Source organism: Heterocephalus glaber, unplaced genomic scaffold (assembly GCF_053883595.1).
Source record: "Heterocephalus glaber isolate CG9 unplaced genomic scaffold, H.glaber_assembly_v1.0 deba00001465, whole genome shotgun sequence".
Lineage (NCBI taxonomy): Eukaryota > Metazoa > Chordata > Mammalia > Rodentia > Bathyergidae > Heterocephalus > Heterocephalus glaber.
In genome coordinates, this window is record NW_028258312.1 from 25,628,093 (window position 1) to 25,652,295 (window position 24,203).

Consider the following 24,203-nt stretch of genomic DNA (forward strand, 5'->3'; position numbering starts at 1 on the left):
AATGAGTGAGAGAGAGAGAAAGAAAAGAGAAAAGAAAGTAAAGTAAAACTTTGAAGAGTAGAAAAAAAGTAAAACTTAAGAATTAAAAATTAGAGAAAAAAATTTTTTCTTTTTTGCAAATAGCAATAGAAGTTATGGGCCTCCTTCAGGGTATGTCTCTGCTGTCACAGTAGGCAGCATAGGTATCCATGTGCATATATGAGTCAATGAGTCTCAGCAAGCCAGCAGCAGACCAAGTACAGTGGTCTGATGTGCCTTTATTGTAGAGATTCTCTTTACTTTTCTGCAGAGCTTCAGTTTTCATCGAGGAGCCTGAGAAGCCCTCTTTCTGTTACTAACTTCTGCTCTATCTTGTGGTGCTCAGGACAAGGGTCTTTATAATCTCCTGTGCCTCTGTAGTGTGGGACCAGGTAGCAGAAAAGCCAGAAGGCCAGAGGCGCGGTGTGGGGGTGGGGGGGACTGGGCCTTGGAGACACACGTGCGGCTATGTGGACTTCACCGTGCCGTGGGCGCAGCCTGGGCCGGACGCGGGGAGCTTCAAGCTGCTTGTCTCACCTTCCATTTTGTTTTTAAAAAACACATTTTCTTTATCCAGTCTCCAGTTGATGTGCAATTGGACTGTTTCCAAGTTCTCACTATTACAAACTGTGCTGCTATGAACATGGGTGCTTATATAACTCTGGTATGATTCTTTTAATTCTTTTGGGAAGTTACCCAGCAGAGGAATAGCTGGTTCAAATGGGACCTCTAATCTTAGTTTTCTGAGGCATGTCCACACTTCACAGATCTTGAGAATACAATCCAAAACTTTATTTTTAACAAGAAGAGACCTTGAGTACCAAAGCAATTCTAGGCAACAAAGACAAGGTAAGGAGTATCACAATCTCCACCCTGAAACACTAGTACGAAGATACTGTGATAAAAACAGCATGGTGCTGGCAAAGAAACAGACCTGAGGATGAGGAAAACAAATTAGAAGATGCAGAAACAACTCCAGACATACTCAGCCACCTCATTTTCAACAAAGGAGCCAAACATCCTCACTGGAGGAAAGATAGCCTATTTAATAAATGGTCCTGGAAAAATTGGGTTTCAACTTGCCAAAGATGAAAACTAGACCTATATCTCTCACTATGCACTAAACTAAAATCAAAATTGATTAAAGATCTAAATAGTAAAACAGAAATACTAAACCGGCAGGAAGAGAGGTTAGGTAGAACACTTGAAGACACTGGTGTAGGAAAAGATTTCATGAACAAAACCTCAGTTGCACATAAACTAGCACAAAGAATCAACAACTGGGATCTCTTCTTGTTAAAAAGCTTCTGCACAGCAAGAGAAACCACCAACAGTGTGAAGAGACAACCCACAATGTGGGAAAAAATTTTACCAGCTGTTCCTTAAACAAAGTTCTACTATCTAGAATCTATTAAAAACTTAAAAAAAAAATCAGACCTCCCAAATTTAAAGACCCATTCCAAAAATGGGCATCTGAAATGAACAGACATTTTTCAGACAAAGAAGTAAAAGCAGCACATAAATATATGAAAAAATGTTCAACATCACTGGTCATTCGAGAAATGCAAATGAAAACAACACTGAAATTTTACCTCACCCCAGAAAGAATGGCTGCTATCAAGAAATCAACCAATAAGAAATGCTGTAAGGGCTGTTGGGAAAAAGGAACTCTGTACCACTCTTTGTGGGAGTGTAGACTGGTTTGGTTTCTTTTCAATGGCACTATTCTCTTCAGCAGCCATAGCTACTTTGCCACCAACTTTACATATGATTTCTTCTGGGCCAACTTTTTCAAAATTTTGTGCTCTCCTTTTTCACTCCCATTCTCACTAAAAATTTGGCAAAATGCAAGCAGTATTACCCATGCCACAGCCTGAATATTAGATTACCTATAAATTTTCTCTACCAGATCAATCACTCCATTGCCTTTAATCTCAGACACCTGCAAAGTCTGAGGACACAGGCAAAATGTAGAAAAATTTCTTGCCAGAGTGTAAGTCACATGGCCTCTAATCCAATTGCTAATGGAGTCCTTGTTCTCAACTGAAGCATCCTGAGCCTGGCCTTTCCTGTCTGCATTCCTATCAGCATTCTTCTGAGCTTCAATTAGAATCACCCATCATACTCTCCTTACAGCATTGCAGGCGTTTTCCGGGCCAATATTTTCCAAACACCTTCCACAGGCCAGTTTCAGTACAGTTACAGCCACCCTACTCTTAATAACAAGTTTTTGTCTTAGCTTTTCATCACTGAGCCACAATACCTGACAACCACAACTTAAAGGAAGTCAGATTAATTTGCTTTACAGTTCAGGGAATTCAATGCACGGCTGGGTGACTCTAAGGCAGAAATATTACGGTAACAGGGCATGATGGAGCAAAAATGCTCAGTTTAAGGTTGCCAGGGAACAGAACAGGTCAAATGTCAAAGAGAAAGGAGTGAAGAATCAGGTATAGGCCCCGAAGTCACACATCCATGAGCACCCAGACACACACAAGATTGTGCTCCACTATCTCTACTCAAAATTTAAGAAGTGTCTAGTCTGTGCTAGAAACTATTCTAGTCACTGGAGATAGAACAATGAACCAAATTAAACTCTCTGCCATTACATAGCTTATATTCTGCAAATAAAATTAAAAGTATGTAGGATCGTTGATAAGTATTATAGAGAAAAATTTGGCAGGAGAAGAGAAAAACAGTGCTATAGAAAGCAGAACTTGCACCTGAAGAGGTTGGGATAGGCCTTAATAGAAAACATCACCTCTGAGTGAATTTCTGAATGAGGTGAGCAAGGAAGTCACCAAGATATCCTGGAGGAGAATTTGGATTGGGCTCAGGAATAAGCAAATGCAGATGGGAATCTTTCGATGTTGGTGAAAGAGCCAGTGTGGCATGAATTTAGGGCGTGGAGGAAAAAATCAATGTCTTAGAGGTAAAGGTGTGAATATTGGATGCAGAGTGTTTAGTTCCTCAGAAGGCATTTCAAAATGTCAGTCTTTCTCTGAGTGAGTGGAAGCAACTGGGATAAAGTCTGAGGGAATTTTAACCTTATTTTTAACAATTACAGTGCACTCAGAAAGTTCTATGTTCAGTTGTTTTTGGAAGTATGTTAAAATCTTTTGATGTTCAATTTATGTGACATGGATGTATGTATTTTTTAAAAAAAATAGATTCCTTGTTGTTAAATCTGTCAGGCTACAAAGAATTGTTTCTCATTCCTGAAGTTTTATCCAATCTACAGCATTTACTTAGCCATTTAGAAACTTAAGAAGCGGGGCTGGATTGCTATCTAGTGGAGGTGCTATATACATTAAAAAAAATTCAGGCAGTAACCACTCAATGAGAAATTGCAGTAGGACTGAATAAATTCCAAGAAGATGTAAGAAAAATAATTGTGTCAACATAGGTTAGTGAGAAAATGTTTCTCACCATTAAAAGCTTTGGGAGTCTCAATAATGAATATGAACAGTTACTTATTGCTTGCAAAGTTGAAACACCAAGTAAACTCCAGGCCTGTATTATCTTACATCACCATACTACTACTATTATTACCACTATTAAGATGTTATTATAATATGTAAATGTTTTTGTCATTCCTATTAGCATCGTAGTAGTATTCCTATTTTAAACAAGCAAAAATATCAAACAAACTTGGAGAAGTCATATACTTTTCATCGTGCATAAGAACCAGAACTGATTTCCAAATCTGGTTTTGATAACTTTAGAATCCACACACAATGGAATGCTGCCTTTGCCATACAAAAGTAACATTGGTAAAGTTATAATATTATAGATACTATGAATAGTCATTTAATAGTATGATTCCAACACACTTTTATGAGTGGGTGACACATCAAAGCCCATAAAATACAAGTTCCATCACTACTTCTCTTCATAATTGTAAAACTATGTCATAACTTTTAAAAGGCAGAAGACCACACATAGCTTTGTTTAAAGAATACACTTTGTTTCTGTAAACATATTTGCAGTGTTGGATATTATTCAGAGAGAAATGCACTCCTCCCATTGATGCTTGTAATTCTACAACACTGGAAAAATTGTACACACATAATGGTAATTTTAGAGTAGAAACATATCAATCACAATTTGTACATATAATTTTGGAAGACATGGTGTGCTATATGATGTCTCCAAGGAATATGTTTATTTTGCAAGGAAATAAAACGCAGCTCTACATTAAATGCTACTGAATATATCATCACTGTGTTCCAACTTGCACTCAAACCTCGTAGAAAACTGGATTTTGATATGGATAAGTTTGACAACTCATAACCTACACTAAAGCTACCTTTTTAATACAGCTAAAATCAGGCTTTTGCTCTCTTAGCATAATTCCCTCCAGTTTCGATTTCCCAATTTTAACGTTGTGTCGTCTCAGGTCAGGCTACTGATTTTTCCTCCATCACTCTTTCCACACACTTGGAAGGTACATGAATCATAACTTGTGTCCGAAGCCATATTCAGTCCATGTCATGGGAGGAACTTATAATCAGATTTTCCGGGCTTCTCCAGTAAAACTAAATCTTGGATAATATCCAAAACATATCTGCTTTACATCAAATTCTGCTCTAGAGAATGGTGATGAAGGTGTCAAAAATAGTAAATACTTCTCCGGCTCCTGTGGAACAGTTACTTTAATTAAAAGTTAATTTGTTGCCTATTGCACTTTGCAGTGTTTAAGGCTATTTCACCTGCATTGTCTCATTCTTTACAGTAGCCCTGTAGGGTAAATCTCAATAGAAATTGTATTCACATTTATCCAGGAGGAAACTAACGTGCTAAGACAACAAGCAACCTAAGGTTAGACATCTAGAAAGGATTCAAGTGGGTTTCAAGCTGCTGATTTCTGACTGCTGTTCGAGAGGTCTTTTCGCCATATACTAAGTCTAAGTGAGAAAGTTGAGGTGATGTCAGTCATCAATCTGCGGGTAAATTAAAGTAAAATATTTTTTGGCACCAAATATGAGAAGAAATCTTGGAGCCTTTATTTGTTTGGCAATATGAATTTTTCCTGAAATCATCAAAGTTCCATTTTGTTGAAAGCACATTCTGAAATTTTTCTGGAAGAATACTTTTGCAGGGATATCAAAAACACTTCATTTTTAAGTAATAAAATACTGTATGCAGATATATTCACTAATAAAGTAAATTTGCCCAGCTAGATATTAAGCAATAATATAAAATTGGCAGTAATTAAAAAATAGAACATAAAAAATTAGCATGGAAGAGCTCAAAATCAGTTTTAAATATATGAAAGAAACAACATAGAGAAGTACAAGTGGAAAAGTTAAACTATTAAAAATTAATAGAAAAATGAGCTATCATTTTTATCCATCATGTAAGAGAGAATGAAATATATCCCAAAATGGATTAAAGAAGTAGTTGCAATAAAAGGTTCAGGTATATGTTTAACAAATTGGGACTGTTAAATAGAGTTGCTAAAGCTGTGTATTGCACAATAGCACACACTGAGTATGCAATATTAATACCTTGTGATTGATTTGGGGTTGAAGAAGGATATTTTAATGGGAAAACAATCTAAAACTCACATAAAATGAGATTGATAGATTAGGTCATATAACCACATTTGAATACTATACGTCAAACATCACAAAATTAAAAAACAAGAACTGATAAAAATTTTGTAATAAATATGATAATCACAAAGGATTTGTTTATAAATATATACATATCCATAATGATATCAATTTTAACTTTACAACACCAAAAACCCCTATAGTACTATTCATTACTCGTGTTAGTTCAGATAATACTAAAAGGCATAAGGAAAGACCCAAAAATATAAAATGGCTCAAGCGAAATGTAAATAATCATTTGTGAACTTTAACAGTCTGGTGAAGCTTCAGATTTCTTTCCAGAAAAGCGCTTTTAAATACATAAAATTAAATTTCAAAATTTGCAGAAGAAACCAGTTCCATAGAAGTTCAGTCATAAAATATCAAAATCACTTGTGATTTAATAATAAAGGTGCTTTTTATTAAAACATTAAATAACAAAATATCACAACAGATTTATTATCACACTTTGAAAATTTTGGTAATCATGAATCAAATATTAAATACTTGCTAAAATTGTAATGTGATAGAAAACCACCTGTCACAGATACTTCTAGCTAATTATATGGGTTTGTTGTCTTCATTTATAATAGAAGAAAATGCTTAAGTCATTCATGAAAATAAAGGTTTTTCCGATCTTGGGATAAGAGACACCCTTAGTTCTACATGGACCGTTTAGAGAGCTGTGGGATTTAATAATTACTAAATAAAAGTTTATTTCCTGCTCAAGTAAGATCTTTCCAGAAGAAGGCAGAGGAGTAGGATTCAGGTAACTGGTAAAGGAGGCCTCAGAGGGCGATGTAGGGACCAGCTTAAGGGAGTTTGCCACTTTCAATATATAGTTTGCACATTCTCTGTTTTTATGCCCATCTCAGTCCGCAGAAAGAGAAGAACATGGAGAGATGCCTGTCAGAGAATTTTATGGTCCAGACCTGGAAATGGCACACATTATGTCAACTCAAATTCTACCGACTGGATCTCAGTCACATGAACACACCTTCTGCAAAGGACGATGGGAAGTACAGATAAGCAGCATGCCCAGGAAAAGAGGAAAAATTATAAATAAAATATTTGGGGGCTTTGATAAGCCTGTAAGTGAGCCTTAAGTATGGTTTACAACAATGAAAGGCTGTAGATAAAATACTTGGGGCTCTGATTAGTAAGTTGTAGACTCTGCCAAATCATTTATCAAATCAGTAATTTCAGTTTTACTGGCTATACTCAATGAGGTAAAGGTTCAAATGAACAAATGTGAACTATTGTGGAAATAAACTGTAAAAATTGTATTGAAAAGCAAATTATCAAGTAAAGCTAATTAAGTATTTTTACTTTTAAGTGTTCAAATTTCTTGACAGATTAATTTAATTTTTTTGAATTTTTCTTAAGAACATAAAACAAAATTATGGACCAATTATTCACAGAAATTTCAGTTTAAATAAAAATACAATTATGTATTATTTATCTTAAGTGCTATACAGTAACCAAAATTCAGTTGGCACTGTCAGTGAAATTGAGGTACATCTATGACAGACTTTTATGTTTCTAAGAGTTTTAATAAGTACCTGAAATGTCTTGAATATTTATTGTATTCTAGGCATCGTGCCAATCGTTTTACATGTCTCAAGTCCTCACAACAAACCCATGAGACATTTTAAACTGAATCTGAGCAAGCCTGAATGAACTGAATGCCTTGTGTAGGGTTACGCAGCTATAGCTAATTCCCACCCACCTGAAATCCACCCACACTCTTCTCCTTACTAACAGAACCTCAGTTTTGAATGGGGTCAAAATGTGATCACAGCATTTTCAGACTGACGTAGCTGAGGCTCACTATGTGCTCAACTCTGGCCAGTGACATATGGAGATCGCTATTCCAAAGGAAGACTTATTAGCACGAATTGATTCAGACTTCTGGGATCCAGGTACTCTATGTGCCTGGGACAGCTGACAAGACAGGGTGCAGTTTGAAGCAGAGTGCACTCATCCCACTCACAATGACTTAATCAGGAAAACTCAGAGCTCTCAGCTTCTTCCTGAGGAGGGAAAAAGAAGACTGAAACACACATGTAAAGTTCCGATGTGAGAGGAGAGTTGCAGGGAGACTGCTTTCTCCCTCACTTGTCCTGAAGCACTGGTGAGACCCAAAATGTTCTAGATGCCTGGGGCTACTGAGAACAATGAGGATGAAATAATTACATGATTTGTTGCTACTCAGGAGTATGCACAGTTAAACCAGCCAACACTGGCTGAGGTAGGAGATCGTAAACTCCTAAAACATAAACCTGCAAATTAGGGATTTACATTCACAGGTTCAGAGAACATGCATATTTCATTATATATAAACAAAGTTTTGAGAAGAAAAACCTAAGAACTGAAATAAAAAATCAGTGAAGTTTTACAGTATATTTGATTAAGTAGAGGAAAGAATCTATGAACTTGAAGGCAGGCCACTTAAAATTATTTAGTCAGAGGAGCAAAAGAAGAAAAGGAATAGAAAAGAGGTAATAAATCTCTTGGGACATATAGAAACCATGAAAGGCACTGATATGACAGTTCCAGAAGGAGAAAGAAAAGAGGAGGGGGAGATCTTACCTAAAGAAACCATGGTTTGAAAAAAATCTCTCCCTAAGTACGGGGAATTTAAATTCAAGAAACCTTTTATGGTTATGTGCTTCAGAGGTGTAGCTTTTGGAAAGTGATTGGATCATGGGGCCTTATGCTCATGAGAGGAGTGACATATTAAACAGATGTAAAAAGAGAAAAAAATACTCTGACACACAAGAATACTATATCCAATATAATGTATCACTTAGAAATGAAGAGAGGTAGACTTTCCTAGACAAACAAAAGATAAGAGAGTTCATCATCACTAGTCTTACATTCCAAGAAATGCTAACATGAGTCCTTCAAGTTGAAATGACTGGGTGCTAAACAGCTACATAAAGAACTTTGAAGTACACTAGTAATGGTAAAATACAGACAAATATAAAATACTATAATTTGGTAATGGTAATGCATAAATCACTGTTAATTCTAGTACAGAAGTTAAAAAAGAAAAGTATTAAAATTATAAGTAGAGAAATACATTAATGGATACACAATTTTAAAAGATAATAATTTGTGACATCAACAACATTAACTGAACAAAGTAAAAGTGTACAACATTTATATCCAATTAAAATTAAGTTTTTATCAACTTAAAATAAATTGCTATGAAGTGTTTTATGCAAGCCCCATGACAACATGAAAAAATAGATACAGAAAATATTCAAATATCAATGAAATATCAAGGAATACAGTGAAAGAGAAAAAAGGGAAACAAAAACCTACAGGATAGACAGAAACTGAAAATAAGATGGTAATAATAGGTCTTTACTTAGAAATAACTAAATACAATTGGATTAAATACCATATATAATATATATAGTTCAAAATGTATAAAAAATAAACAAGACCCAGTTCTATGCTGTCTATAAAATTCTCAGTTTAGACTTAAAGTCATGCATCAACTGAAGGTGAAATGATGGAAAAAGATATTCCGTATCAGAAAATAGAGACTTTAAGAAGAAACTCACAATAAATGAAGATGAGTAATATAAATCACTAACGATTTCATTTACTAGGACTGTATAATAATCACAAACATATGTGCACCCAACTTCAGAGTACTAATATCAATAGAACTGAAGGAAAAAATAGACAGCAATCTAATCTTAGTAAGAAAATTTCAATACCCCAATTTCAATAATAGATGAGAACACCTAGACAGACAACAACAATGAAACAATAGACTCTAACAACACAATAGACCAAATGAACCCAACAGACATGCACATAGAATATTTCCCCCAACAGCAGCAGAATATACATTCTTCTCTCTTGTCAAGTACACATGAAACATTCTTCAAGAGAATCCTAACCTTAACCTTAACTCCAACCCTAACCCAACAATTCTACAGTTCATACAGAACCACAGAGAGATTCAAAGAGCCAATCTTGAGAAAAAACAAAGCTAGAAGCCCCATACAGCCTGATTTAAAAGTATATTACAAAACCACAGTACTTAAAAAACAGCATGATATTGGCAGAAGAAACAGAAATATAGACCAATGGAACAGAGAACTCAGAAATTAATCATTGGCATATAGTCAATTAACCTCCAACAAGGGTACCAAGCATGCACAGGAGGGAAAGCATAGTCTTGAACAAATGGTGATGGATGAAGTAGATAGTCATATACAAAAAATGAATTTAGACTCTTACCTTGAACTATGCACAAAATAAACTGAAAATAGGATAAAGACTTAAATGTGAGACCTAAAAATATAAAACTAGAAGAAAATAATGGGAAAATTCCTCATGACGTTGGGTCTTGGCCGCTTTCTTTCATTGGGCACCATATGTACAATAAACCACTGGCACCATATCACACTGAAAACCTCAGCACGGCAAAGGGAACAAGCAACAGAATGCAAAAGCTGCTTGCAGAATGGGAAAAGTATTTGCAACTCATATGCACAATAGGAATTAAAATTCTTAGTACATAAAGAGCTCCTACAAGTCAAAAGCAAGATGATGATGATGATGAAGATGATAATGATGTTAATAATTTGATTGAAAGTGAAATATAGTTCTCCAAAGAAGACATAAAAGTGACCAACAGGAATGTGAAAATGTGTTCAATGTCACCTATCGTCAGCCACAATGAAATATCACCAAACATCTGTTTGGACGGCCATTACAAATAATAAATGAATGACAAGTGCTAGTGAAGATGTGAAGAAATTAAAACCATTGGATACCATTGGTTAGAATGTAAAATAGTGTAGCAACTTTGGAGAAGAGTATGAACATTTCTCAAAAAATTAAAAATAGAAGTAGTCTATGAGATAGTAATTCCACTCTTGCATACATTTACCTAAAACAATTGAAAGCAGGACCTCAAAGACTTATTTACACCTCGTGTTCATAGTAGCACTACGCCCAATAGCCTAAATGTCCAGACACTGAAGAATGGATAATTAAAAAAAAGAAGAATGGATAATTAAAATATGGTACATATATGTAATGGGAAATTATTCCACTTAAAAAGAAATAAGTCCTGGCATGTGAGGCAACATGTATGAATCTTGAAGGCATTCTGCTAAGTGAAATCAGCAAAAAGGCAAGCACTATATGATCCCACTTTTAAAGGCAAATAAGGTCCTCACTCTCAGAAATTGAAAGCAGGATGATTTCTGTCTGTCAGAGATGCGAGGAGAAGGTGGTGAGGAGCTATAGTTCAATGAGTACAAAATTTAGTTATATAAGGCAAAAATGTTCTAGAACTCTTGTACTATTGCTAAAAGTTGGCAGTATTATAGATTGGGAATGCAGCTCAGTGGTAAAGTGCTTACTTAGCATGCATGAGGCCCTGTGTTCAATCCCCCCACTGCAAAAAATTTACACTTAAAACTGAGTGTTCATATCATGGTATGTGTCTTTCTCAACAATAACAAGAAAAGCCATAGCGCATATTTAATATATTTGTGTTGAAGGGAACTGTCATCTAATATGAACATTTTAGACAACATATATTTTTGTTTATCTACATAATTGCAAGCCATATATATTATTCTTACTGTACTTTAATTGCACAAAATCAAGTTAACCATAATATATACCTCATAATAGGTTCTCATAATTGTTCCAACACAGCCTATGTTTTAGATATCTATTAGTTATTTTAAATGCATTATCATGGAGATACCACTTAAAAGCTAGGAGCTTGGTAATCTGTTATATATATTATTTTCCCCAACAATCCATTTACCCTCTTGATTTCATTTTCTTAAAGATGTTAGTATCTATAATATTTTATTTCAAAAGGGCATCTCCATGATTCCAAATATATTTTGAAAACCACTCTGTAACCTTTATGTTGGATTTCAATAAGTATTTATATTGTTTAAATTAAATGACATAGACTTTTTCTATTCTAGAGCTAACCTAATATCATATTCAAAGTAATAGATCAAGTAAATAGTTGTGGGAATATTGAACAGGTTTTTGTGGCTTGGTAATACAAAGAGATCTCAATGATATGTCCTTTCAGGTGTGGCAAATATAAAATTGTTGTGAGCCCTATCATTGTATCTAACATAGCAAAAATCAAAAAGGGCTTTAACAATGATAGTCTTCTTTTAGTTAAGTTCAGTCAATATTTAATAAGAAACTGCCAAATAGGAAGAATCGAGTGGGGAGTTGATGGTGGGGATTGTAACTCAAAATAACTAGAATAATGATATCTTTTGACGGAAAGATGCATGTCACAAATAACTACTTCAAGATAAAATACAAATTCTAAAGGGAAATAAACAGAATTTAGATGTATTATCTACATATTCCAACTCCCCAAGATGAATGCAATTATTATGTACTGCATACATGTACTAATAAAAAACATAAATGCATGGGCTGGGGATTTAGCTCAGTGGTTCCAGCACCTGCCTCGCAAGTGCAAGGTCCTGAGTTCAATCCCCGGTACCAAAAAAATAAATAAATACAAATTCTAAATGTTAAGTAACAACAAGTAGAAGAAAATAATTGTAACTTTGAATTGAAGATGATGTTAACATTCACGGCAAAAGTAAAAAAGGTAAATCTTGAAGGTCGAGTGCCATCAAAACATGTTTAAGGGAGGGGGTTTGAAATATAGGAGTAGGAGGTGTTCTAAAGTTATTTTCAAGCAGGGTGATCAGTTTATCCTGGATTGCTCAGTAATGTTCTGTTTTGGTACTAAGACTTCCATGTTACTAGGTCTGAATATTTATGTCCTCTCCAAATTCCTGGTCAAAATCCTCACCCCAAGGTGAAGGTGTCAGGAGGTGGGGCCATTAGGAAGTAATCAGATTGTGGAGGTGCAGAACTCATGAGTAGGGTTGGTATCCTTATAGATGAGGGTCCAGAGTTCCTGCCCCTTCCACAGGAAGGTTAGAGTGAGAACCTCTGGGGAACTGTGTTTACACCACACACTGAAACCATTAGAGTCTCGATCTTGGAGAGCCCAGCCTCTAGAAGGTTTATAAGATACGTTGTCTCTAACTTTGCTATAACAGCCCCAGCAACTAACACACATGTTCTGGGAAAAAGGCCAACCTGGATGGTTGATCATCCAGAAAACGAAGCTCTATCTTCCTATCATTCTTTCTAATTCTACAAAGAAATGAACACATAAGGACTCATAGCCCCAGTCAATGGGCATCAGCTTTAGGAAACAGAGCTCAACCTTCTCCACTTGTATTACACTTTCTGGGAAGGGAGGTTGAAGATTTCATTGTTTCTTGTCCTTCTAGTTACCTTCCCTCATTTAGAGTGATGATTCTTTAAACCCACTGAAGCCTCAAACTCCTACACTGGAAAGGTGTGAAATTCTGGCCTCTCTCAGGTGACCACGTCCCACTTTCCCATCCCTCTTCTACCCAGTTCTGCTGAGCCTGTCTGGTACTCTTATCAATACTTTGCTTCCTTAATCCCTTCCTGGGCTCCCAACACATCAGTCCAGTTCTTGGTTATCTAGTCTATTTACACACTAGCATCACCTCTGTGGAGATAAAGTGGTTTGGAGTCAGATTCATTTTGCATCTATTTCTGCTGTTATTGTCCATATGAACTTTAAAGCACTAGCGTTAACTTCTCTGAACTTACAGTCTTTGCTGGAAAACAGGAGGTAATATGGCTTCTTATTTCACAGAGTGCTTTTGCAATTCAGCAAGACAACATATGAACTTTTTTTTTAAAGATGTGTACATTTTAGAACTATAAGGAAAGTATGATCACGTTTTTGTGTAAAAACATATATTGAGTGTGTGGGAGTTTTTATATGGATGTTTATAATTTCAATGAAAAGAATGGCAGAATTAAACCAAATTCAACAGTGGTTGCCTTTCAGAAGGGATATGAAAAGGAAATGTGAAGGGAAGCATCATTCCTCTTTATTTTTGAATTTTGTGAATCTTATACAATAACCTTAGTTTGTTTTGAAATTAAGGTCCAAGTAAAATTAGCACAAAGTGAGAAAGCATAAAGACTTCACAGGGGAGTTGACCCTTGAGTGAATCAAAAGCTCTATGACTGAGGTATAAGGAAAAGAAGGTTTTCTAGCAAGAAGGTATAGTGGGCCACTGAATAGATAACACAGTGCTTCTGGAACCTGAAGTGATCGGCCACTGGGGATACTGAAAGGCACCTGTGTGGTATGTCCGTAAGAAACGAAGTGAGAGAGACAGCAGCGCCAGACCTGGGTCCCCTTTGCACGCCACTCTCTAAAATCTAAACGTTCTCCTTCCAGTACCAACAAAACACTGAAAAGTAATAAAAAATGGGAGAAATCATGGAAATTTTAGAAAGAATCTGTGCTGAGGTTTGATTAGAGGAAGTGGACAAGGCTACAGATTTAAAAACAAAATCACAATAAAGATAATGGCTTAGCAATCAGCCCAGAACAAATACCTGTTTTTTATGCTGTGACTAATATTGAGAGCCAGCATTTTGTGACGTAGCCATCAATGGCTAACAATTGGTAAGAAAATCTTAAACAGATCAAGAGCTATAAGATATTTTGTTTCAACTATAACTTAGAAACTATTAATATTCCTATTATTTAAATGAAGAAAAGGACTCCATGGTGTAAAGATACTTACATTCATGACAGAGGACTTCTGGAGCTGTTTTAAAAGTGGTCAGATCCACCTGAACCTCAAGAGTACTGGCCCCTGAACACCAGCAGTCCCAGCAGTCAGGCCCAGGAGCCTGTGGACAGTGGTGACTGTCTCTCCCCCGGACTCCTGGGCAGCACCCCCATCCGAGCAAGTGGCATGGCCCGAAGAGCAACTCTAGAGCAGTCCTCAGGGGCTGGCTCCCCAGCAGCCAGCAGGCTGAGCTTTCTGAGTCCAGCCTTACAGGAAGACTGGGATGGGGAAGAGCAGAAGTCCCCAGAGGCTCCTCCTGCAGCCCAGACCCTGCATTCCTTCTGAGCTCGGAAATCAGAAGGGCCAGAGATACCAAAAGGTGCTACTCGGAAGAAAACTTTGCCCCCCCCCAAGTGCCCATATCTCCAATGCCATGGTATTCCATCATGGAGACTCCAGTGCTAAAGAAAGAACTGGACAGGTTTGGAGTCCGTCCTCTGCCCAAACACCAGATGGTTCTGAAACTGAAGGAGATTTTCCAGTACACTCACCAGACCCTGGAGTCAGACTCTGAGGAGGAGATTCGGTCCTCACAGGGGCCGCAGGAGATGCCTTAGAGCCAGACCTTCCACACTGAGATCTATAAGCCTTCCAGGGTGGGAGGCTGCATCCCACTTGAAGCCACTGAGGGCCCCAAGACCCAACAATACAAGGAACCTCAACATCAGCAGAAGCAGCCCAGCCAAAACATCCCACACCAGAGCAGGCCACAAGCTGAGAAGCCACCTCCAGGCCCTGATGTTGACACTCAGCTCCCAGCCTCCCAGAAATCTATGGCCACCTTTGTGGACAGCAGAGACAGCTCCTTTAGCTCACAAAGTTCCTCTTGTGAGTTTGGAGCCACTTGGAGTCTGCAGGTGAAGATGAGGAGGATAAGGGTGCCAGGTCAGTGCATACCAGGCTGCCAGCCAGGCACCAGACATGGAGGAAGCTCCAAGCCGGAGCTGTTCTGCAAGGTGCTCATGTACCAGCCACTTGAGCTGGCTGAACTGCAGGCTGAGCTGAAGCAAAATGGCATTCGCGTGCCCATGGGCAAGCTGCTGGAAACCCTGGATGCCCTCTGCATCACCTTCACCACTGCCACAGCCCAGAAGGAGAAGCTCAAGCAGAAGGGACAGCAGAGGGGCAGGAAGAAAGGAGAACGGGATTGACAGCCCTGCCCCTCCAGCAGCCTGTGGGTATCTACACCCAGCACCCCTTACCCCACTGGCCATCTGCAGGGAGGCCTGGCACCCAGCACAAGACAGGCTTCCACAGGCATTCTGGGGCCTCAGGACAGTGATGGCCCCAACCCCCTCCCTCCTCTGGCCACCTTCTGGTGTGGCAACTGAAGCATATCACCCACTGTGTGTATAGCGTTTCCCTCCCCTCTGTTAGTGCCACAGACTCTCCTAGCAGGGCCCTATCCATGAGGTCCTGAGGCGCACGGGGCCACACCAGCTGGCCAGCACAAGGCTGGATTCTGCCCCATCTGCCACTGTGTCTCCATTAGGCCCAGGTACAGTTGCCCTATGAGTGTGTTCTGAGATGAACATCAGGTCCATCTTGCCCCAGCCAGGCACCCTTCCTTCTCAGCACACAGACCAGCCTCAGCCACTACCAGCAGACCAGGTGACCACAGTCTTCCGTACTGCCACACTCCAGGTGCAGCTACTGGCTAAGCTATCCTGGCTAGACATTTGTCACCATCACCAGCTGTCTCTAAATAGGACGGTGCAGAAAGCCCCAGCACAACTGTGCGGCCACCAGAACAAGCATGTGCTTTGTTACCAGGTTCCATCCTGCGTTGAAGCCCTCTCCAGCACTGTGGTGCACACAGTGGGCCTCCATATCCTGTGAATGACTTTGTCTGTCTTAAATACAGCACAGTTGTTGAGGCGATACTCTTAAGTGAAATAAATAGGACACACATGTGTAAATACCACATAGTTTCTCTGGTGTGAGAAACTGAAAGTGTAAATAAGGACTAAATGTATAATAGGTAACGTGAAATAGGAAGAAAAGGGGTAAAGGGGAAGGAAGTGGGAGGGCTAGGGTAAAGGATAGAAGGGAATGGGATTAATATGAGAAAATGGAAAAATAGGAACAAAATCTTTGTAAATAGGGAGGACTGGAGGGGTTGAAGGGAGGGCTGGGAAAGGGTGAAAAATAAGAACCAAGAGAGACTATGTAAAGGTACAAATTTCCAATGATGAATGTCATTGTATTGTATACCTAAAATGTACCAATAATTAGAATGAATAATCGATAATGTAAAATAGGAAGAAAAGGTCCAAAGGGGTAGGGGGACGGGGAGGGGCAGGGGAAAGGAAAGAAGGGAAAAGAAAAATGATGAGAAATGGAAAAAATGGAAATAAAGTCTTTATAAATAGGGAAGGGTGGAAGGGGTGAAGGGAGGGCTAGGAATGGGGAAAAAATAAGAACCAAGATACATCATGTAAAGGTACAATTCCCAATGCGAAATGTAATTGTGTTGTACACCTACAATGTACCAATAAAAGAATTTAATACAAAAAAACACAAAAACAAAACCGAAAAGGCTTTGTAAAAGTGGTCAGATGGGGATGCCCTACCGAGGTCCTGAGTCGCGCGGAACACGCCGAATCAGCCCGCAGCAATCCACTGGACACCACAACCACCACCACCACCACCCCGCTCCTCTGGCCTCTTCTCTATACAGCCACCTGGTTCCACACTACAAAGACGCAGAGGACACTGGACCACCAGACTACTGTACTGGGTAAGTTGGAGTCATCTTCACCTCCCATCAGGACGGGGACTATCTTCAGGGGAAGGGCAGCTGGAACCTGCAATACAACTCTGCAGAGTTCAACCCTACGGGAGGACAGGGAGCTCAACTTAGGACTTGCAGCCAGAAATCTGCCTGAATCTCATGGGTCTGTGACTATCTTGCTGAGACTCATTGACTTATATCTGCACGCTGCTACCCACGCTGTCTATTGTGACAGCAGAGACGTACCCTGAAAGAGGCCCTTCATCTTCATTGTTTTACTTTTATTCCCAAAATGAGTATTGTTAGTTTTTTTTTCTCTTTTCTTTTCTTTTGCTCCTCTCATCTTTAATTTTTTTCCTACTCTTTCTAAATATTTGTTTTTCTCTCCTTTTTTCTTCTTTTCTTCTTTCTTTTCTCTTTCCTTTCTCTCTCCCTTACAGTCACTCTCTTGCTCTCCCACATTGTTCATCTTCCCTTTTTGTCCCTGTTTTGGTCCTCACTCAGAGTTCTTTATTTTCCTATTATTCTCTTTTTCCTTCTCACCTGTGTCCTCTGGCCACACTGCTAACCTTCCCCTATCCTTCTTCCCATCTGTTCCTCCCTCCCCAACCCCTTCTAACTCCCCATCCCAAAGGGTAAAGTTGTTATATTGAAGAGTTTATTCACTATATGTTGGGTGGGTCCTCGATCTTGATTTAATTCACACAGCTAAAGGTGATAGATTAATAACTACCACAAAATGTCATTTTCAAAGATGTACTTGATGCAATGGTGTTGCTGATTGTATCACTTGGGCTAAGGTGTGGGTATTGATCTAGTCAATGAAACTTCCTAGCACAAGGAAAATGAGATAGCCTTATAGTCATTAGAGACTCAAAATTTAAAGACCAGCTATATCTGGAAGACACCTCTGAGAAGCAATCATTCCATAAGGGTTCTAATTACAAGCAACAAATATACTTACAATAAGCAATTTCAAACTACCAACCCAGGAGTTAAACCAAGGACAGTACCAAAAACAAAAATGAGAAGACATTTAACCAAGGCACAAACTCAGACTTCCACCCCACCAAGTGTAAATCCTGGGGGAAATGAGATGGAAAAGTCCCATAACCAACCACATGGATACCCTGAACGGATAGCACAGGAAGTAACAAAACAGATGAATGAGGCTTTAGAAAAATTCGAAGCAGAAATAATCTCCCAGATATCTACAGAGATGGTGAGCAGAGTGAAAGACATGATTACAGGATCTAGAACAGAAACAGATTTAAAAAAAATAGATGAGCTCAGAAACATGCTGGAAGCCATGAATACCCAGCATAAGAAAGAAATGAAATCCATGAAACAGATTTAAACAGGTATTCAGGAGATCAAAAACTCCATTGAAAGTATCCACAGCAGATTAAGGGAATCTGAAGATAGAATATCAGATATAGAAGACAGGATCATGGTTAGAGACCAAGAAAATAGAGATTTCTTAAAAATAGTAAGGGACCACGAGAAATCAATCCAACAACTCTAGACAATACAAAGAAGAATAACATAAGACTGATAGGAGTCCATGAAAAAAACAGGAGAAAGCACAATTGACATTAAAAAAAACTGTTCACAGTAGTAATAGTGGAAAACTTCCCAGACAGAGGCAGATAATTGGACATGCAGATAAGTGAGGCATATAGAACTACAACTAGCCATGATCAAAAAAACTACATCTAGACATATAATAGTCAATATTCCAGAAACCCAACAGAAAAAGAAAATCCTACAAGCAGTTAGAGAAAAGAAACAAAAAACCTACAAAGGAAAGCCCATCAGAATCACAGCAGACTTCTCAACACAAACCCTCAAATCAAGGAAAGCCTGGAGTGAAGTATTTCAAGTCCTAAAAGAAAATAACTTCCGACCTAGACTGCTGTATCCTGAAAAATTATCTTTCAAAATCTATGGGGAAATTAGATATTTCCATGACAAATAACACCTGCGAAATTTTATGAACACCAAACCAGCACTACAAGCCATTCTAAACAATATCCTAGAAAAAAGCAATGAAGGCCACAACTCCATGAAGCCCAACAGAGGGAAGGCACCAGGCAAGGTAAGACACTAAAGGGAAGGGAGGAAAAAATAAGAAATAAAAGAGCCAACAAAAGTAAAACATCATGACAAGGATAAATCAATATCTATCAATTATAACCCTCAATGTTAATGACCTCAATTCACCAATCAAAAGAAATAAACTGACAGAATGGATTAAGAAGCAAAACCCAGCAATATGCTGTATACAAGAAACACACCTAACTCAAAAAGAAACTCATAAATTGAAAGTAAAAGGATGGAAAACAGTTCTCCATGCCACAGGAACCCAGAAGAAAGCAGGGGTAGCAATCCTATTTGCAGACAAAGCAGATTTCAAACCAAAACTAATTAAGAGAGACAAAGATGGTCACTACATCCTTGTGAAGGGAACAAACCAAGAGGAAGAGATGACAGTCCTAAATATATATGCAACAAATACAAATGCCCCCAACTATACAAAACAAATATTAATAGACATGAAAAACCAAATAAACACTAATACAATTGTAGTGGGGGACCTCAATACCCCACTATCACAAATAGACAGATCATCTAGACAAAAAGTTAACAAGGAAGTTCTAGAACTGAACCAACCTATTGAACAAATGGACTTAATAGATGTTTACAGGGTGTTCCACCCCACAAAATCAGAATACACATTCTTTTCGGCTGCACACAGGTCATTCTCCAGAATAGACCACATGCTAGCTCATAGGACATGTTTAAGTAAATGTAAAAGAATAGAAGTTACCCCCTGTATATTATCAGACCATAGTGCAATAAAATTGGAGATCAATAACATAAGAAATTGCAAAACCGCAACAAACACATAGAAACTGAATAACACCATCTTGAACAACCAATGGGTCACAGAAGTAATTAAAGAAGAAATTAAACAGTTTCTACAAGTAAATGAAAATGCCAGTACAACATACAGGAATCTATGGGACACAATGAAAGCAGTTCTACATGGGAAATTCATAGCAGTGAATGCCCATATTAGGAAAACAGAGAAAACTCAGATAAATAACCTAATGCAGAACCTGAAGCTCCTAGAAAAAGAAGAGCATAACGAATCCAAAGCTCACTCAAGAGAGGAAATTATAAAGATCAGGGCAGAAATCAATGCAATGGAGACTAAGAGAACAATACAAAAAATCAATGAATCAAAGAGTTGGTTTTTTGAAAGAATAAATAAAATCAATAAACCTTTAGCCAACATTATCAAAAAAATGAAAGAAAAGGCACAAATACATGCAATTAAGAATGAAAAAGGTGAAGTCACAACAGATCCAACAGAAATCCAGAGGATCATCAATACCTACTTTGAGAACCTCTACTCCAATAAAATGGAAAACACAGAAGAAATGGGCAGATTCCTAGATACATACGAATTGCCAAAGTTAAATGAAGAAGATATAGAAATTCTAAACACCCCAATTACAATGAGTGAAATTGAAAATGTAATAAAAAACATACCAACAAAGAAAAGCCCAGGTTCTGATGGCTTCACAGCTGAATTCTACAAGACATTTAAAGAAAAACTAATGCCATTACTCTTTAAACTCATCAAGGAAATTGAAAGGGAAGCAAAGCTTTGAAATTCATTCCTGGAAGCAAGTGTTACTTTGATCCCCAAACCAGGGAAAGACCCAACCCAAAAAGAGAACTACAGACCAATCTCCCTTATGAACATAGATGCAAAAATCCTCAACAAGATACTGGCAAACAGAATAGAGAGTGTCATGAAGAAGATCATACACCCTGACCAAGTCGGATTCATGCCAGGGATGCAAGGATGATTCAACATCTGTAAATCAATAAATGTAATACACCATATTAACAGAGTCAAGGACAAAAACCACAAGATCATCTCAATGGATGCAGAAAAAGCATTTGACAAAATCCAGCACCCATGCATGATAAAAACACTACAGAAAATTGGAATAAAAGGTATTTATCTCAACCTAATTAAGGCTATCTATGAAAAACCAACAGCCAACATCATACTAAATGGTCAAAAACTGAAAACTTTCACACTAAAATCAGGAACAAGACAAGGATGCCCACTATCACCACTCCTGTTCAATATAGTTCTGGAAACACTAGCCATAGCAATTAGAAAAGAGAAAGAAATAAAAGGAATAAAGATAGGAAAGGAAGAAGTTAAACTGTCATTATTTGCTGATATGATACTTTACATAGAAGATCCAAGAAACTCAGTCAAAGTCTTCTAGGCCTAATTGACAGATTCAGTAGAGTAGGTGGTTACAAGGTCAACACTCAAAACCAATAGCCTTCTTATATGCAAATAGCAGACTCACTGAGAGAGAAACTTGGGAAATAATTCCTTTTACAATAGGATCCAAAAAAGTGAAATATCTAGGAATCAATCTAACAAAGGAAGCAAAAGACCTCTACACTGAAAACTACAGCTCTCTGAAAAAGGAGATCAAAGAGGATATAAGAAAATAGAAAGACATCCCTTGTTCCTGGGTAGGGAGAACCAATATAGTGAAAATGGCCGTACTTCCAAAACTACTATATAGATTCAATGCAATGCCTATTGAAATTCCAACAATATACTTCACAGAACTAGAGAAAACAATCCAAAAATTCATTTGGAACCAGAAGAGACCTAGAATAGCTAAAGCAATTCTAAGCAACAGAGACATGGCTTGGGCTATCACAATCCCCAACTTGAAACTATACTACAAAGCTACTGTGATAAAATCAGCATGGTACTGGCAAAGGAACAGACCTGAGGATCAGTGGAATAAATTAGAAGATGAAGAACCAACTCCAGACATACTCAGCCACCTCATCTTTGACAAAGGAGCCAACCACCCTCATTGGAGGAAAGATAGCCTATTTAATAAATGGTGTTGGAAAAACTGGATTTCAACTTGTCAGAGATTAAAACTAGACCCATACCTATCATCATGCACTCAACTAAGATCGAAGTGGATTAAAGATCTAAATATTAAGACAGAAACACTAAACTTGCTGGAAGATAAGTTAGGTAGAACTCTTGATGACATTGGCATAGGAAAAGACTTCATGAACAAAACCTCAGCAGCACAGGAACTAGCAGAAAGAATCAGCAACTGGGATCTCATCTTATTAAAAAAGCTTCTGCACTGCAAAAGAAACCACCAACAGAGCTAACAGACAATCTACAATATGGGAAAAAATTTTTAGCAGCTGTACCTCAGACAAAGGACTACTATCTAGAATATATAAAGAACTGAAAAAAATCAGACCCCCCAAATTCAAAGACCCAATTCAAAAATGGGCATCTGAAATTAACAGACATTTCTCAGACAAAGAAGTAAAAGCAACAAACAAATATATGAAAAAATGTTCAACATCACTCGTCATTCAAGAGATGCAGATGAAAACCACCCTGAAATTCCACCTCACCCCAGAAAGAATGGCTGCTATGAAGAAATCAACCAATAACAAATGCTGGTGGGGTTGTGGGGCAAAGGAACCCTTCTCCATTGTTGGTGAGAGTTCAGACTGGTGCAACCACTGTGAAAGTCAGTACGGAGATACCTCAAAGATCTAGGACTAGAGGTCCCATTTGACCCAGCTATTCCCCTGCTGGGTATCTTCCCAAAAGAATTAAAAGAATCATACCACAGTGATATATGTGCAGCCATGTTCTTAGCGGCACAGTTTGAAATAGCTAAAGCTTGGAAGCAGCCCAAGTGCCCATCAACTGGAAATTGGATAAAGAAAAAGAAAATGTGTTTTTTTTTAAATAAAAAGCCACAAAGAACGAAAAACTAGAGTTATTTATAGCTAAATGGATGCATATCAAGGCCATACCTAAAATGAAATAAATAGGACACACATGTGTAAATACCAAATAGTTTCTCTAGTGTGAGAAACTGATACTGAAAACAAGGGTTAAAATGATTAAAATGAATAATTGATAATTTGAAATAGGAAAAAAGGTCCAAAGATGCAGGAGTGAAGGGAGGGGAAGGGGAAAGGAAAAGAGGGAAAGGAAAAACTATAAGAAAAGAAAAAAAATGGAAATGAAATCTATGTAAATAGGGAAGGGTGGAGGGGTTGAAGGGCACACAGGTAATGGGGAAAAAAAATAAGAACCAAGATACATCATGTACAGGTACAAGCACCCAGTGATAAATGTAAACGAATTGTATACCTAAAATGTACCAATAAAATGTACCAATAAAATTAATTTAAATTTTTTTTAAAAAGTGGTCAGATGATGAGATGTATGTATGAAGTGAGGGGGAATATTTTTGAGGGAAGATCTATCTTTTACTATAATGATTTTCAAAAAATTTTAAACTTTTACTGTGCATTTTGGTCATGGCTTATACAAGTGTAATATAAAAGTTAATGTACCATGTGCACTGCACAGTGTATTTTGTATGTTCAAAGTATAATTTTCTATTTTGCAGATGTTTTAAAGCATACAGTTGTGATCCAGATGATTCAACAACATGAAGAATAAGAGTCAATATTTATTTTGCACTTATATGCCAGACATTAAGCTAACTTCTTTCTCACGTATTTCCCATAACAACTGAAGGACATAAGTACATCAATTATCTTCATTTTATGGATTGAGAAATGAATTCTTAGAATGTCACACAGTTTATAAATAGTCAGGGCTATAACTAGGACTGGTTATCAAATTTGTAAGCTCTAGTCTAAAATGAAAATGGGACCCTTTGTTCAAAAGTTAGTAAGATTTTCATGACAACAGTGAATTAAACCAAATGCAATGCCCTTCTAAGTATAGGTTGTGTACCATGGAACTAGCACTTCTTGCCCTTAAGTTTGTGCTTTTGATCTTTAGGATAAATTCTCTCTCTCGAGTAAGTTATTAAATGGTGAGGTCCCAGGGGCTACCAGAATTCTGGTAGTTGTCAATTGACCTGACATTCAAAGGCTGATTGAAAGACAGAGTTCATGCTTAAATTTTAAAAAATTATTACTGTAAGAAACACTGCCAAGAGCAATGAGACAAGCGTGTTTAAAGCAAGTGGGAATATTTTCAGTATT